Source organism: Triticum urartu, chromosome 1, assembly GCF_003073215.2.
Source record: "Triticum urartu cultivar G1812 chromosome 1, Tu2.1, whole genome shotgun sequence".
NCBI lineage: Eukaryota > Viridiplantae > Streptophyta > Magnoliopsida > Poales > Poaceae > Triticum > Triticum urartu.
The window spans coordinates 344,306,374-344,320,335 of NC_053022.1; positions in this window are offsets into that span (position 1 = coordinate 344,306,374).

Genomic DNA, 13,962 nt, shown 5'->3' on the forward strand with positions numbered 1-13,962 from the left:
GATATATTGGAAGCCTATGTTTTGACATCGGAATGGTTCCGGGTGAGTTCGGGAATATACAGGAGTACCGGGAGGTTACCGGAACACCCCGGGAAGTATATGGGCCTTATTGGGCCTTAGTGGGAGAGAGGAGAAGGGAGCCTTGGAGGCCCGACCCCCCCTCCCCCAAGCCCAATCCGAATTGGGTGGGGCGCCGGCCCCCCTTTCCTTCCTCCTTCCTCCCCCTTCCTTTCTCTCCTAGTCCAACTAGGGAAGGGGGGGGGATCCTACTCCCGGTGGGAGTAGGACTCCTCCAGGGCGCGCCATAGAGGGCCGGCCCTCCCCCCTCCTCCACTCCTTTATATACGGGTGAGGGGGAACCCCATAGACACACAAGTTGACAATTGTCTTAGCCATGTGCGGTGCCCCCCTCCACCATAATCCACCTCGGTCATATCGTTGCAGTGCTTAGGCGAAGCCCTGTTCCGGTAGCTTCATCATCACCATCATCATGCCGTCATGCTGACGAAGCTCTCCCTCGACACTCAGCTGGATCTAGAGTTCGCGGGGCATCACCGAGCTGAACGTGTGCAGATCGCGGAGGTGCCGTACCTTCGGTGCTAGGATCGGTCGGATCATGAAGACGTTCGACTACATCAACCCCGTTGCCATAATGCTTCCTCTTACAGTCCACGAGGGTACGTGGACAACACTCTTCCCCTCTCGTTGCTATGCATCACCATGATAGATCTTGCGTGTGCGTAGGATTTTTTTTTTTGAAATTACTGTGTTCCACAACAGTGGTATCAGAGCCAGGTCTATGCGTAGGTGTTATATGCACGAGTAGAACACAAAGGAGTTGTGGGCGTGGGTATATACATATTGCTTGCCGTCACTAGTTGATTCTTGATTCATCGGTATTGTTGGATGAAGCGGCTCAAACCGACATTACGCGTACGCTTACGCGAGACTGGTTCTACCGACGTGCTTCGCACACAGGTGGCTGGTGGGTGTCAGTTTATCCAACTTTAGTTGAATCGGATTCAATGAACAGGGTTCTTTATGAAGATAAAAAAGCAATCACTATACCGTGTTGTGGTTTTTGATGCATAGGTAAGAACGGTTCTTGCTCAGCCCATAGCAGCCACGCAAAACTTGCAACAACAAAGTAGAGGACGTCTAACTTGTTTTTGCAGGGCATGTTGTGATGTGATATGGTCAAGACATGATGCTAAATTTTATTGTATGAGATGATCATGTTTTGTAACAGAGCTATCGGCAACTGGCAGGAGCCATATGGTTGTCGCTTTATTGTATGAAATACAATCGCCATGTAATTGCTTTACTTTATCACTAAGCGATAGCGATAGTCGTAGAAGCAATAGTTGGCGAGACGACAATGATGCTTTGATGGAGATCAAGGTGTCAAGCCGGTGACGATGGTGATCATGACGGTGCTTTGGAGATGGAGATCAAAGGCACAAGATGATGATGGCCATATCATATCACTTATATTGATTGCATGTGATGTTTATCCTTTATGCATCTTATTTTGCTTAGTTTGGTGGTAGCATTATAAGATGATCTCTCACTAAATTTCAAGGTACAATTGTTCATCCTGAGTATGCACCGTTGCTACAGTTCATCGTGTCGAGACACCACGTGATGATCGGGTGTGATAAGCTCTACGTTCACATACAACTGGTGCAAGCCAGTTTTGCACACGCAGAATACTCGGGTCAAACTTGACGAGCCTAGAATATGCAGATATGGCCTCGGAACACTGAGACTGAAAGGTCGAGCATGAATCATATAAAAGATATGATCAACATAGTGATGTTCACCATTGAAAACTACTCCATCTCACGTGATGATCGGACATGGTTTAGTTGATAAGAATCACGTGATCACTTAGATGATAAGAGGGATGTATATCTAAGTGGGATTTTTTAAGTAATATGATTAATTGAACTTTAATTTATCATGAACTTAGTCCTGGTAGTTTTTGCATATCTATGTTGTAGATCAATAGCTCGCGTATAGCTCCCCTATTTTATTTTTGATATGTTACTAGAGAAAATTAAGTTGAAAGATGATAGTAGCAATGATGCAGACTGGGTCCATGATCTGAGGATTATCCTCATTGCTGCACAGAAGAATTATGTCCTTGATGCACCGCTAGGTGACGGACCTATTGCAGGAGCAGATGCAGATGTTATGAACGTTTGAAAAGCTCGGTATGATGACTACTTGATAGTTTAGTGCGCCATACTTTACGGCTTAGAACCGGGACTTCAAAAATGTTTTGAATGCCACAGAGCATATGCGATGTTCCAAGAGCTGAAATTGGTATTTCGGACTCATGCCCGTGTTAAGAGGTATGAGACCTCTGACAAGTACTTTGCCTACAAGATGGAGGAGAATAGCTCAGCTAGTAAGCATGTGCTTAGAATGTCTTAGTACTACAATCACTTGAATCAAGTGGGAGTTAACCTTCCAGATAAGATAGTGATTGACAGAGTTCTCTAGTCACTATTACCAACTTACTAGAACTTTGTGATGAACTATAATATGAAAGGGATAATGGAAACGATTCCCAAGCTCTTCGCGATGCTGAAATTGGCAAAGGTAGAAATCAAGAAAAAGCATCAAGTGTTGATGGTTGACAAGACCACTAGTTTCAAGTAAAAGGGCAAGGGAAAGAAAGGGAACTTCAAGAAGAATGGCAAGCAAGTTGCCACTCCCATGAAGAAGCCCAAAGCTAGACCCAAGCATGAAACTAAGTGCTTCTACTGCAAAGGAAATGGTCATTGGAAGCGGAACTGCCCTAAATACTTGGCAGATAAGAAGGATGGCAAAGTGAACAAAAGTATATATGATATACATGTTATTGATGTGTACTTTACTAGTGTTCATAGTAGCCCCTGGGTATTTGATACTGGTTCAGTTGCTATGATTAGTAACTTGAAACAGGAGTTACAAAATGAATAGAGACTAGTTGAGGGCGAGGTGGCGATGTGTGTTGGACTTAATTCCAAGGTTGATAAGATCACCATCGCACACTCCCTTTACCTTCGGGGTTAGTGTTGAACCTAAAATAAATGTTATTTTGTGTTTGTGTTGAGCATAATATGATTAGATCATGTTTATTGCAATACGGTTATTCATTTAAGTCAAAGAATGATTGTTATTCTGTTTACATGAATAATACCTTCTGAGGTCATACACCCAAAGGTGAATGCTTTACTGAATCTCAATCATAGTGATACACATATTCATAATATTGATGCCAAAAGATGCAAAGTTGATAATGATAGTGCCACATATTTGTGGCACTGCCGTTTAGGTCATATTGGTGTAAAGCACATGAAGAAACTCCATGCTGATGGGCTTTTGGAATCACTTGATTATGAATCACTTGATGCTTGCGAGCCATGCCTCATGGGCAAGATGACTAAGACTCCGTTCTCCGGAACAATGGAGCGAGCAACTGACTTATTGGAAATAATACATACTGATGTATGCGATCCGATGAGTGTTGAGGCTCGTGGCGGGTATCATTATTTTTTGACCTTCACAGATGATTTGAGCAGCTATGAGTATATCTACTTAATGAAACACAAGTCCGAAACATTTGAAAAGTTCAAAGAATTTCAGAGTGAAGTAGAGAATCATCATAACAATAAAATAAAGTTTCTACGATCTGATCACAGAGGTGAATATTTGAGTTATGAGTTTGGCCTTCAATTAAAACAATGTGGAATAGTTTCACAAACTCATGCCACCTGGAACACCATAGCATAATGGTGTGTCTGAACATCGTAACCGTACTTTATTAGATATGGTGCGATTTATGATGTCTCTTACCGATTTACCACTATCGTTTTGGGGTTAAGCATTAGAGACAACTGCATTCACATTAAATAGGGCACCATCTAAGCTATCGTTTCTTAAAGTTTGGGGTTGCGATGCTTATGTGAAAAAGTTTCAACCTGGTAAGCTCAAACCCAAATCGGAGAAGTGCGTCTTCATACGATACCCAAAAGAAACTGTTAGGTGTTGGAAATATGCCCTAGAGGCAATAATAAAATGGTTATTGTTGTATTTCCTTGTTCATGATAATTGTCTATTGTTCATGCTATAATTCTATTAACCGGAAACCATAATACATGTGTGGATACATAGACAACACCATGTCCCTAGTAAGCCTCTAGTTGACTAGCTCGTTGATCAATAGATGGTTACGGTTTCCTGACCATGGACATTGGATGTCGTTGATAACGGGATCACATCATTAGGAGAATGATGTGATGGACAAGACCCAATCCTAAGCCTAGCACAAGATCGTGTAGTTCGTATGCTAAAGCTTTTCTAATGTCAAGTATCATTTCCATAGACCATGAGATTGTGCAACTCCCGGATACCGTAGGAATGCTTTGGGTGTACCAAACATCACAACGTAACTGGGTGGCTATAAAGGTGCACTACGGGTATCTCCGAAAGTGTCTGTTGGGTTGGCACGAATCGAGACTGGGATTTGTCACTCCGCGTAATGGAGAGGTATCTCTGGGCCCACTCGGTAGGACATCATCATAATGTGCACAATGTGACCAAGGAGTTGATCACGGGATGATGTGTTACGGAACGAGTAAAGAGACTTGCCGGTAACGAGATTGAACAAGGTATCGGGATACCGACGATCGAATCTCGGGCAAGTATCATACCAGTAGACAAGCGGAATTGTATACAGGATTGATTGAATCCTTGACATCGTGGTTCATCCGATGAGATCATCGTGGAACATGTGGGATCCAACATGGGTATCCAGACCCCGCTGTTGGTTATTGACCAGAGAGATGTCTCGGTCATGTCTGCATGATTCCCGAGCCCGTAGGGTCTACACACTTAAGGTTCGATGATGCTAGAGTTATAGGGAAGGTATGTACGCGGTTACCGAATGTTGTTCGGAGTCCCGGATGAGATCCCGGACGTCACGAGGAGTTTCCGAATGGTCCGGAGGAGAAGATTGATATATTGGACGAAGGGTTTTGGAGTCCGGAAGTGTTCCGGAGGTACCGGGTGATGACCAGTATGACCGAAAGGTATTTCGGGAGCCCCGGCAAGTGTTGGGGGGATTCATGGGCCAAGGGAAGGGGGCAAACTAGCCCACTAAGGGGCTGTCCGCCCCCCTCACCTAATCCCACGTGACCAGGGGGTTTGGGGCGCCCCATCTAGGGTTCCCACCTCCTGGCTTGGGGGCCAAGTCACCCAAGGGGGAGATCTCATCTGCCCTGGCCGCCGGCCCCCCTAGGGGAAACCCTAGGGCGCCTCCCCCTCCCCCTTGCCCCTATATATAGTGGAGGTTTTGGGGCTGCCCAACACACGAGTCTCTCTCTCCCAAGGCGCAGCCCTACCTCTCTCCCTCCTCGTCTCTCGTAGTGCTTGGCGAAGCCCTGCAGGAGTACCGCGCTCCTCCACCACCACCACGCCGTCGTGCTGCTGCTGGACGGAGTCTTCCCCAACCTCTCCCTCTCTCCTTGTTGGATCAAGGCGCGGGAGACATCACCGGGCTGTACGTGTGTTGAATGCGGAGGCGCCGTTGTTCGGCGCTTAGATCGGAATCGACCGCGATCTGAATTGCTGCGTGTACGACTCCACCAACCACGTTCTTGCAACGCTTCCACTTAGCGATCTTCAAGGGTATGAAGATGCACTCCCTCTCTCTCGTTGCTAGTATCTCCTAGATTGATCTTGGTGACACGTAGGAATTTTTTTGAATTATTGCTACGAACCCCAAAAGTGGCATCATGTGCTAGGTCTATGCATAGATTCTATGCATGAGTAGAACACAAAGTAGTTGTGGGCGATGATTTGTTCAATTTGCTTGCCGTTACTAGTCTTATCTTGATTTGGCGGCATTGTGGTATGAAGCGGCTCGGGACGACCTTACACGTACACTTACGTGAGACAGGTTCCACCGACTGACATGCACTTGATGCATAAGGTGGCGGGCGGGTGTCTGTCTCTCCCACTTTAGTCGGACCGGATTCGATGAAAAGGGTCCTTATGAAGGGTAAATAGCAATTGGCATATCACCGTTGTGGTTTTGCGTAGGTAAGAAACGTTCTTGCTAGAAACCCATAGCAGCCACGTAAAATATGCAACAACAATTAGAGGACGTCTAACTTGTTTTTGCAGGGTATGCTATGTGATGTGATATGGCCAAAAGGATGTGATGAATGATATATGTGATGTATGAGGTTGATCATGTTCTTGTAATAGGAATCACGACTTACATGTCAATGAGTATGACAACCGGCAGGAACCATAGGAGTTGTCTTAATTTATTTATGACCCGCGTGTCAATGAAAATGCCATGTAATTACTTTACTTTATTGCTAACCGTTAGCCATAGTAGTAGAAGTAATAGTTGGCAAGGCAACTTCATGAAGACACGATGATGGAGATCATGATGATGGAGATCATGGTGTCATGCCGGTGACGATGGTGTTCATGCCGCACCTCGAAGATGGAGATCAAAGGCGCAAGATGATATTGACCATATCATGTCACTTTATGATTTGCATGTGATGTTTGTCATGTTTACATCTTATTTGCTTAGAACGACGGTAGCATAAATAAGATGATCCCTCGCAATAATTTCAAGAAAGTGTTCCCCCTAACTGTGCACCGTTGCTAACGTCCGTTGTTCCGAAGCACCACGTGATGATCGGGTGTGATAGGTTCTAACGTTCGCATACAACGGGTGTAAGCCAGATTTACACACGCAATACACTTAGGTTAACTTGACGAGCCTAGCATGTACAGACATGGCCTCGGAACACGGAAGACCGAAGGGTCGAACATGAGTCGTATAGTGGATATGATCAACATGAAGATGTTCACCGATGATGACTAGTCCGTCTCACGTGATGATCGGACACGGCCTAGTTAATTCGGATCATGTATCACTTAGATGACTAGAGGGATGTCTATCTAAGTGGAGTTCATTGAATAATTTGATTAGATGAACTTAATTATCATGAACATAGTCAAAAGGTCTTTGCAAATTATGTCGTAGCTCACGCTTTGGTTCTACTGTTTTAGATATGTTCCTAGAGAAAATTTAGTTGAGAGTTGATAGTAGCAATTATGCGGACTGGGTCCGTGAACTGAGGATTGTCCTCATTGATGCACAGAAGGGTTATGTCCTTAATGCACCGCTCAGTGTGTTGAACCTCGAGCATCATCTGTAGATGTTGGGAAACATCTGAGATACACGTTTTGATGACTACGTGATAGTTCAGTACGTAATACTAACAGTTTAGAATTGTGGCACCAAAGACGTTTTTGAAACGTCGCAGAACATATGAGATGTTCCAAAGACTGAAATTGGGATTTCAGACTAGTGCCCACGTCAAGAGGTATGAGACCTCTGACAAGTTTCTTAAGCCCGCAAACTAAGGGAGAAAAGCTCAATCATTGAGCATGTGCTCAGATTGTCTGAGTACTACAATCGCTTGAATCGAGTGGGAGTTAATCTTCCAGATGAGATAGTGATGGTTCTCCATAGTCACTGCCACCAAGCTATTGGAGCTTCGTGATGAACTATAACATATCAGGGATAGACATGATGATCCTTGAGCAACTCGCAATGTTTGACACCGCGAAAGTAGAAATCAAGTAGGAGCATCAATTGTTGATGGTTAAACCACTAGTTTCAAGAAGGGCAAGGGAAAGAAGGGATACTTCATGAGACGGCAAATCAGTTGCTGCTCTAGTGAAGAAACCCAAGGTTGAACCAAACCCGAGACTAAGTGCTTCTATAATGAGGGGAACGGTCACTGAAGCAGAACTACCCTAGATACTTGGTAGATGAGAAGGCTGGCAAGGTCGACAGAAGTATTTTGGATATACGTCATATTATTGTGTACTTTACTAGTACTCCTAGCACCAGGGTAATAAATACCGGTTCGGTTGCTAAGCGTTAGTAACTCGAAATAAAAGGCTGCGGAGACTAGCTAAAGGTGAGATGACGATATGTGTTGGAAGTGTTTCCAAGGTTGATGTGATCAAACATCGCGCGCTCCCTCTACCATCAGGATTGGTGTTAAACCAAAATAATTGTTATTTGGTGTTTGTGTTGAGAATAGACATGATTGGATTATGTTGATCGCCACATGGTTATTCATTTAAGGAGAATAATGGTTACTCTGTTTATTTGAATAATACCTTCAATGGTCTTGCACCTAAAATGAATGGTTTATTGAATCTCGATCGTAGTGATACACATGTTCATGCCAAAAGATATAAGATAGTAATGATAGTACCACGTACTTGTGGCACTGCCATTTGAGTCATGTTGGTATAAAACGCATGAAGAAGCTCCATGTTGATGGATCTTTGGACTCACTCGTTTTTGAAAAGATTGAGACATGCGAACCATGTCTATTGGTAGATATGCATGAAGAAACTCCATGCAAATGGATCGTTTGGACTCACTTGATTTTGAATCACTTGAGACATGCAAATCATACCACATGGGCAAGATGACTGAAAGGCCTCGTTTTCAGTAAGATGGAACAAGAAAGCAACTTGTTGGAAGTAATACATTTTGATGTGTGTAGTCCAATGAGTGCTGAGGCACATAGTGGATATCGTTATGTTCTTACTTCACAGATGATTTGAGTAGATGCTGAGTATATTTACTTGATGAAACACAAGTCTGAATTATTGAAAGGTTTAAGTAATTTCAGAGTGAAGTTGAAGATCATCGTGACAAGATGATAAAATGTCTATGATATGATCATAGAGATGAATATCTGCGTTACGAGTTTGTCACACAATTAAGACATTGTGGAAATTGTTTCACAACTAATACCGCCTGGACCACCATAGTGTGATGGTGTGTCCGAACATCACAACTGCACCCTATTGGATATGGTGCATACCATGATGTCTCTTATCGAATTACCACTATTGTTTATGGGTTAGGCATTAGAGACAACCGCACTCACTTTAAATAGGGCACCACACAATTCCATTGAGACGACACCGTATGAACTATGGTTAGAGAAACCTAAGCTTTCGTTTCTTAATAGTTTGGGGCTGCGATGCTTATGTGAAAAAGTTTCAGGCTGATAAGCTCGAACCCAAAGCGGATAAATGCATCTTCATAGAATACCCAAAAATAGTTGGGTATACCTCCTATTTCAGATCTGGAAGCAAAAGTGATTGTTTCTAGAAACGGGTCCTTTCTCGAGGAAAAGTTTCTCTCAAAAGAATTGAGTGGGAGGATGGTGGAGACTTGATGAGCTTATTGAATCGTCACTTCAACTAGTGTGTAGCAGGGCACAGGAAGTTGTTCCTGTGGCACCTGCACCAATTGAAGTGGAAGCTTATGATAGTGATCATGCAACTTCGGATCAAGTCACTACCAAACCTCATAGGTCGACAAGGATGCATACTACTTCAGAGTGGTACGTAATCCTGTCTTGGAAGTCATGTTGCTAGACAACAATGAACCTACGAGCTATGGAGAAGTGATGGTGGGCCTAGATTCCGAAGAATGGCTCGAGGCCATAAAATCTGAGAGAGGATCCATGTATAAAGGAAAGTATAGACTTTGAAAGAACCACTTGATGGTCGTAAGGCTGTTGGGTGCAAATGGATTTTAAAAGGAAGACAGACAATGATGGTAAGTGTCACCATTAAGAAAGCTCGACTTGTCGTTAAGATGTTTCCCGACAAGTTCAAGGAGTTGACTACGATGAGACTTTCTCACTCATAGTGATGCTAAGAGTCTGTTGGAATTATGTTAGCAGTTACTGCATTATTTATGAAATCTTGCAAATAGGATGTAAAAAAACATTGTTTCCTCGATATTTTTCTTGAGGAAAGGTTGTATGTGATACAACCAGAAGGTTTTGTCAATCCTGAAAGATGCTGACAAGTATGCAAAGCTCCAGAAATCCTTCTAAGGACTGGAGTAAGCATCTCGGAGTTGGAATGTACGCTTTGATGAGATGATCAAATATTTTGGGTTTATACAAAGTTTATGAGAAACTTGTATTTCCAAAGAAGTGAGTGGGAGCACTATAGATTTTTTGATGAGTATATGGTGTTAACATATTGTTGATCAGAAATGATGTAGAATTTCTGGAAAGCATACAGGGTTATTTGAAAAGTGTTTTTCAATGGAAAACCTGGATTAAGCTACTTGAACATTGAGCATCAAGATCTATAAGGATAGATCAAAAACGCTTAATAGTACTTTCAAATGAATACATACCGTGACAAGATTTTGAAGGAGTTCAAAATAGATCAGCAAAGTTCTTGGCTGTGTTACAAGGTATGAGCATTGAGTAAGACTCAAGACCTGATCATGGCAGAAGAGAGAAAGGACGAAGGTCGTCCCCTATGCTTTAGACATAGGCTCTACAGTATGCTATGCTGTGTACCGCACCTGAAGTGTGCCTTGCCATGAGTCGGTCAAGGGGTACAAGAGTGATCCAGGAATGGATCACATGATAGCGGTCGAACTTATCCTTACTAACTAGTGGACTAAGGAATTTTCTCGATTATGGAGGTGGTAAAAGAGTTCGTCGTAAAGGGTTACATCGATGCAAACTTTGACTCTAATCCAGATGACTCTGAGTAGTAAACCGGATTCGTATAGTAGAGCAGTTATTTGGAATAGCTCGATGTAGTGCGTGGTAGCTGCATCTACAAGATGACATAGAGATTTGTAAAGCACACATGGATTTGAAAGGTTCAGGCCCATTGACTAATAAACCTCTCTCACAAGCGATATATGAACAAACCACATGGGTGTTGGATTCATTACAATCACATAGTGATGTGAACTAGATTATTGACTCTAGTGCAAGTGGGAGACTGTTGGAAATATGCCCTAGAGGCAATAATAAAATGGTTATTGTTGTATTTCCTTGTTCATGATAATTGTCTATTGTTCATGCTATAATTGTATTAACCGGAAACCATAATACATGTGTGGATACATATACAACACCATGTCCCTAGTAAGCCTCTAGTTGACTAGCTCGTTGATCAATAGATGGTTACGGTTTCCTGACCATGGACATTGGATGTCGTTGATAACAGGATCACGTCATTAGGAGAATGATGTGATGGACAAGACCCAATCCTAAGCCTAGCACAAGATCGTGTAGTTCGTATGCTAAAGCTTTTCTAATGTCAAGTATCATTTCCTTAGACCATGAGATTGTGCAACTCCCGGGTACCGTAGGAATGCTTTGGGTGTACCAAACGTCACAACGTAACTGGGTGGCTATAAAGGTGCACTACGAGTATCTTCGAAAGTGTTTGTTGGGTTGGCACGAATCGAGACTGGGATTTGTCACTCCGTGTAACGGAGAGGTATCTCTGGGCCCACTCGGTAGGACATCATCATAATGTGCACAATGTGACCAAGGAGTTGATCGCGGGATGATGTGTTATGGAACGAGTAAAGAGACTTGCCGGTAACGAGATTGAACAAGGTATCGGGATACCGACGATCGAATCTCGGGCAAGTATCATACCAGTAGACAAAGGGAATTGTATACGGGATTGATTGAATCCTTGACATCGTGGTTCATCCGATGATATCATCGTGGAACATGTGGGAGCCAACATGGGTATCCAGATCCCGCTGTTGGTTATTGACCAGAGAGATGTCTCGGTCATGTCTGCATGATTCCCGAGCCCGTATGGTCTACACACTTAAGGTTCGATGACGCTAGGGTTATAGGGAAGGTATGTACGCGGTTACCGAATGTTGTTCGGAGTCCCGGATGAGATCCCGGACATCACGAGGAGTTTCGGAATGGTCCGGAGGAGATGATTGATATATTGGACGAAGGGTTTTGGAGTCCGGAAGTGTTCCGGAGGTACCGGGTGATGACCAGCATGACCGAAAGGTATTTCGGGAGCCCCGGCAAGTGTTGGGGGCTTCATGGGCCAAGGGAAGGGGGCAAACTAGCCCACTAAGGGGCTGTGCGCCCCCCTCACCTAATCCCACGTGACCAGGGGATTTGGGGCACCCCATCTCGGGTTCCCACCTCCTGGCTTGGGGGCCAAGTCACCCAAGGGGGAGATCTCATCTGCCCTGGCCGCGGGCCCCCCTAGGGGAAACCCTAGGGCGCCTCCCCCTCCCCCTTTCCCCTATATATAGTGGAGGTTTTGGGGCTGCCCAACACACGAGTCTCTCTCTCCCAAGGCGCAGCCCTACCTCTCTCCCTCCTCGTCTCTTGTAGTGCTTGGCGAAGCCCTGCAGGAGTACCGCGCTCCTCCACCACCACCACGCCGTCGTGCTTCTGCTGGACGGAATCTTCCCCAACCTCTCCCTCTCGCCTTGCTGGATTAAGGCGTGGGAGACGTAACCAGGCTGTACGTGTGTTGAACGCGGAGGCGTCGTTCTTCGGTGCTTAGATCGGAATCGACCGCGATCTGAATCGCTGCGTGTATGACTCCACCAACCGTGTTCTTGCAATGCTTCCGCTTAGCGATCTTCAAGGGTATGAAGATGCACTCCCTCTCTCTCGTTGCTAGTATCTCCTAGATTGATCTTGGTGACACGTAGGAAAACTTTTCAATTATTGCTACGATCCCCAACATTAGGTACACCTTCTATCATAGATCCAAAGGCAAGATCTTTGTTGCTAAGAGTGGATCCTTTCTAGAGAAGGAGTTTCTCTCGAAAGAAGTGAGTGGGAGGAAAGTATAACTTGATGAGGTAATTGTACCTTCTCTAGAATTGAAAAGTAGCTCATCACTGAAATCAGTTCCAGTAATGCCTACACCAATTAGTGAGGAAGTTAATGATGATGATCATGAAACTTTAGATCAAGTTACTACCGAACCTCATAGGTCAACCAGAGTAAGATATGCACCAGAGTGGTACGGTAATCCTGTTCTGGAGGTCATGTTACTTGACCATGACGAACCTACGAACTATGAGGAAGCAATGACGAGCCCAGATTCCGCAAAATGGCTTGAGGCCATGAAATCTGAGATGGGATCCATGTATGAAAACAAAGTATGGACTTTGATTGACTTGCCCGATGATCGGTGAGCCATTCAGAATAAATGGATCTTCAAGAGGAAGACGGACGCTGATAGTAGTGTTACTATCTACAAAGCTTGAATTGTCACAAAAGGTTTTCGACAAGTTCAAGGTATTGACTACGATGAGATTTTCTTGCTCGTATCGATGCTTAAAAGTCTGTCTGAATCATGTTAGCAGTTGCCGCATTTTATGAAATCTGGCAAATTGATATCAAAACTACATTCCTTAATGGATTTATTAAAAAAAGAGTTGTATATGATGCAACCAGACGGTTTTGTCAATCCTAAAGGTGTTAACAAAGTGTGCAAGCTCCAACGATCCATCTATGGACTGGTGCAAACATCTCGGAGTTGGAATATACGCTTTGATGAGTTGATCAAAGCATATAGTTTTATACAGACTTGCGGTGAAGCCTGTATTTACAAGAAAGTGAGTGGGAGCACTACAACCTTTCTGATATGTATATGTGAATGACATATTGTTGATTGGAAATGATGTAAATTTTTTGGAAAGCATAAAGGAGAATTTGAAAGGAGTTTTTCAAATAAAGAATTACCTGTAAAGCTACTTACATATTGGCATCAAGATCTTTAAAGATAGATCAAGACGCCTGATAAGACTTTTGATGTGCATACCTTGATAAGATTTTGAAGGTGTTCAAAATGGATCAGTCAAAGAAGGAGTTCTTGCCTAAGTTTTAAGGTATGAAATTGAGTAAATACTCAAAACCCGGCCACGGCAGAAAATAGAAAGAGAATGAAAATTCATTCCCTATGCCTCAGTCATAGGTTCTATAAAGTATGCTATGCTGTGTACCAGACATATTGTATACCTTAGCATGATTTTGGCAAGGAAGTACAATAGTGATCTAGGAGTAGATCACTGGACAATGG